Raw genomic sequence first — 4,449 nt, 5'->3', positions numbered from 1 at the left:
ATCAGCTGTGTGTGGGTGGTGCAAAGCTGGAATGAGGTTTGGGAGTGAGGCTTCAGCCAGGCTGTGCTCTCTGCTGGGAGCTGCACTCACCGTGGGAAGCTGGTTTAGCAACTCCACTGCAAGAGCTCCAGGAGGGCTGGATGGCAACAGGGCAAACACACCAGCAAAGCTGTCTGTGTGCAGGGGCTGCGGGGCTGGCAGTGCTTGGAGAGCCCCTTCAGGGGGCTCTGGGAAGAGAAACCCTGGGGAATTTTAAGAAAATCTTTAGCGGGGAAGAGCAGGATGTATTGGACAGCACAAACCCTGCCCAGAGAAGCTGTGGCCACCTCATCTCTGGAAATGTCAAAGACCAGGTTGGGGTATGAAGCAACCTGGGATAGTGGAAGGTGTCCCTGCCCATGGCAGGGGTGGAACTAGATGATATTTAAGTCCATTCCAGCCCAAACCGTTCCATGATTCCATGATTCTATGACCCCAGGCTGTCTCACTTTGTGCAAACATTGATCTTCACCAAGCAAGATGGCTGCAATATGTCCAGGAAATCAGAAATCAGTATTTTCAGGGGAGAAAAACAGTAATCTGAGCAGTCAGACCCTGCTCTACACATCCAGGCACTGGAGGGACCAAGCTGAGCAGCTGGACATTCCACATGCACAGTGGGAAAAGTGGGGAAAGTGCCACAAGTCTAGAGAAAAAAAAAAAATAAAAGCAAGAGCAGTGACTCCCAGTGTTTTCCTGACAAGAGGCAGATGCATGTTCAGACAGCATGGGACAGCTGGGACAGCTCCAACTGCATTTCATCTCCTAAAACAACTGCATGAAAAGGAACTTCGCAATAGCCAGAATGACTGGGCTGAAAAACACATGTTTCATGATTTATCATTTGCACACCAGGCCTTGCTCTAGGAGCTGGCACTTCAAAGGAGCAATGATTCTCAATTCCAGCCAGGTCTGAGAGCTGCAGATTCTCAAAAAGGAATAGCCCAAGGACCCATAAAACCACAATGACCATCACCTAAAACCTAAAGAACTAAGTCAAATCCTTAACATCAGTAAAATGGGCAAAACTCAGTGATATTTCCTGAAGAAATTGAGGAAAGACCTAATAATATAGAAAGACATTGCCTGTGCTCCCTGCTCCTCCAGCTTAGCCACAGACCCTTCTTCTCCTGATTTTCATTGGAAAACTGAAGAGAGGTGACTGCAGCCTCTCCTCTCAGCTCTCCCAAGGCTTCCCTGCAACCACAGCAGAGGCAGCCAAAGCAAAGAGCTTCTCCACAGCTTCTGAACTGTCCCTGCACCAGCACATGGACACTACAAGAGCCCCATGTGTGCACACTGGGACCCTCTGAACTGGTGCTTGCAGGGACCAGGTCCCTGGGGAAGACAGTGCTTAGAAAAAAACCATGGCTTCTTTCAGCTTCTCCAAGGTTTGATCCAGCAAACAGTTCCCTTTCTATGTCTGTCAACCTTTCCTGTATCTCATCAGCACAAAATTGTGGTCTTTTGCAACTGGGACAAGGTTGATTTGATGCACAACTGGTTCATCCTGACCTACCAGAAAGAGGTTCCTAAAATGTAATGCCAGTGAAAGGAGTAGAATGGCTGTCTTGCACTAATGGCAGTAGTTTCCAAAACAGGGTGCTCTTGAGGCTCCTGCTGTAGAAGAAATCTTTGACACAACTCTGCACATAGAAACCCACCCAGAATGTCAGGAAGGAAGTCTGCAAGTTCACAACAGCTCACAGACCACTGGAAAGGTTTATTTTAACTCACTGTCAGCAATTTTCAATGACTTCACAGAAACACTGAGGTTGGAAAATACCTCCAAGATCACTGAACCCACCGTGTGCCTGATCCCCAACTTGTCCCCAGCCCACAGCACCGAGTGCCACATCCAGGCCTTCCCTGGGCACTTCCAGGAATGGGCACTCCAAACCTCCCTGGGCAGCCCCTGGCAGTGCCTGAGCACCCTTTCCATGGGGAAATTCCTCCTGATGTCCACCCTGAGGCTCCCCTGGCCCAGCCTGAGGCCTCTCCTCCTGTCCCTGTTCCCTGGGAGAAGAGCCCAAATTCCCCCTGGCTTCCCCCTCCTGTCAGGAGCTGTGCAGAGTAAGGAGGTTTTTGATTCCAACAGCTGGTGTCTCTGATGAGTATGGAGAAAGCCAAGGACATTCCCAATTCACCATGGACAGACAGGCAGCTCAGATCTAACACAACATTCAGGCTCCAAACCCACAGATAGCAAAGTCTGCAGCTGTAATTTTCTCCTATTGCAAGGATACCCAGCACCTGGATCCATCCTGTTCCCATTTCAGAAGAGTCAGCTCTTGCCTAACCTGCAAGGTGTTTTCAGAAACTGCAGCTCCAATGAAGATCCCAGTCTCCAGACCAAGTGTGTCCATGCCCAGTTGACTCCCTTCTGCCCCTGGGTCTTTGCACCTTTTCCAGGACCTGGCTTAATTTAAGTGAATCTGAGATAGGGAGATGAGGGACTTGCTCACAGCGTGAGCTTTTGTCACCAAGTTTTAATGACTCTCCCGCTCCCCAGATCTGCTCAGCCACACATTGGCTAGAAGAGAGAGGAGGCAGGGAAACTGATTCTTTATGGGAAAATGTGGTGGGAAAAGGCCAAGAAAATTGTCTTGTTCACCATATGAAGGCTCAGAAGAGGATGGACTGTAGTCAGCACAGGGATGTGTGAGAGAGAGGATTTGGTGAAGCTGAAGATCACAATGATTTCCAAATGCAAAGCAATGGTTCCAACACAAAATATGAGGACTGGATTTTGAAATGGGAGTGATTCCCACTGAAAATTGCTGGCATAAATATCTACTCTGAAACAGACTGGAACAAGCAGAGGGGCAGACACCAACCTCTTGTCTCTGGTAACCAAGGACAGGACCCAAGGGAACAGCTGGAGCTGTGTTGGGGGGTTTGGTTGGATATCAGGAAAGATTCTTCCCCCAGAGGGTGCTGGGGCACCGAACAGGCTCCTCAGGGAATGGACATGGCCCCAGGGCTGCCAGAGCTTCAGGGGTGTTTGGGCAATGCTCTCAGGCACAGGGTGGGATTGTTGGAGAGTCTGTGCAGGGCCAGAAGTTGGACTTTCCAACTCAGGATATTCCATGTTTCTAAGGTAAGTTATCAAAGGGCAGTGTTGGGTCTGGCCAAGGACAGCAAAAGACACCAGCCTCCAAAGTGTGAACAGGTCAAAAGGGAATTCATCCCTTACTCCTCAGGGAATTCATCCCTTACTTCTCACTTAGAGGCATTAAGGTTGATATTAAAACCTTCAGAGGGATTCCAGGATAAAAATATTAGAGAAAGGTCATCAAGACTGAGGAAACTGCTTAGGATGCTCTGGCTGCAACAAATCCATATAAACCCTCAGTTTTACAAGGCACAGATTCCTTTCAGAGACCAATTTATGAGCAAAGGCATGGCTGGAAGTGCTTGTAATGACAAGAGAAGAGGTTTTACAAGAAAAGGTGTTCTGGCTCATCAAGATTTCTCTGGTATTGAGACAGGTCTGACAGAAAATAATGTCTCTTAGAGAGACATAAACCACTCTCATTCTTCAGACTGAGCAGATCCAGCTTTCTCAGCCTGTCTCTGCACCCCACTGACCACCTTGGTGGGCATCCACTGAGGAAAAATGTAGTTGGCATTGGGAGAAGGACCTGACAGGATGAACTTGGGATGGACATCCAGCTGGGGGCGGCTGCTGGTGGGAAAGAAAGTGAATGAGGCCTCAACAGAGCTGGGAGGGAGAGATGCCCTTCTGAAACCAGCAGCAGAGGTTGATCAAGGCAAACCATCCCATCCCAGCTCCTACAGGAGGCAGCCCCCACCTCAGGAGCTCCACTGGCCAAGGCAGGCACATGCCAGGCACCCTGTGGATAGTCCCCATGTTGCTATACCAGCATTGCATATGTTTGATCAAGTTGATAACTAAGTCAAATTGTCCAGATTTCAACTTGGCTAGAAAGAAAAAACCCACTGTCTGTGCTCAGTGCACACAGAGGGGTTGCGGGTGCTTTTGAGCCAGTCACATTCTCCCCGAGAGGGGAACTGCTGAATTTGACAGGTAATGAATGATACTCTGTCCCAGATGGGCTGAGCAGACACACGGCTATGCCACAATTAGACAACCAGGAGTGGCAAACCAGAGCTGGAGAGACTGGGACACCCCAGTCAATACCTCCCACCTATCAGTGCTGACTTTCACACAGGAGTTGGGGTCAGAGGCTTCAGCAAGAAATACCTTCTTTCATTAACAACACACAGCTTCTGGAACTGCCCTTTCCCAATATTCCCACAGAAAACCTACCACCATCCTCCACTCACGTATGGTTGCTGCACCTTTTATGAAATGCAAAGAACATTTTGGCCTCAGCCCAAAATTGCAATTTATTAAGCAATAACAGGAATATAGCAGACTACAGA

Source organism: Agelaius tricolor, unplaced genomic scaffold (assembly GCF_023055355.1).
Source record: "Agelaius tricolor isolate 1412-34295 unplaced genomic scaffold, bAgeTri1.0.p SCAF_25, whole genome shotgun sequence".
In the NCBI taxonomy this organism is placed as follows: Eukaryota; Metazoa; Chordata; class Aves; order Passeriformes; family Icteridae; genus Agelaius; species Agelaius tricolor.
The sequence above is the reverse complement of the archived record's forward strand: the minus strand, read 5'-3'. Positions refer to the sequence as shown.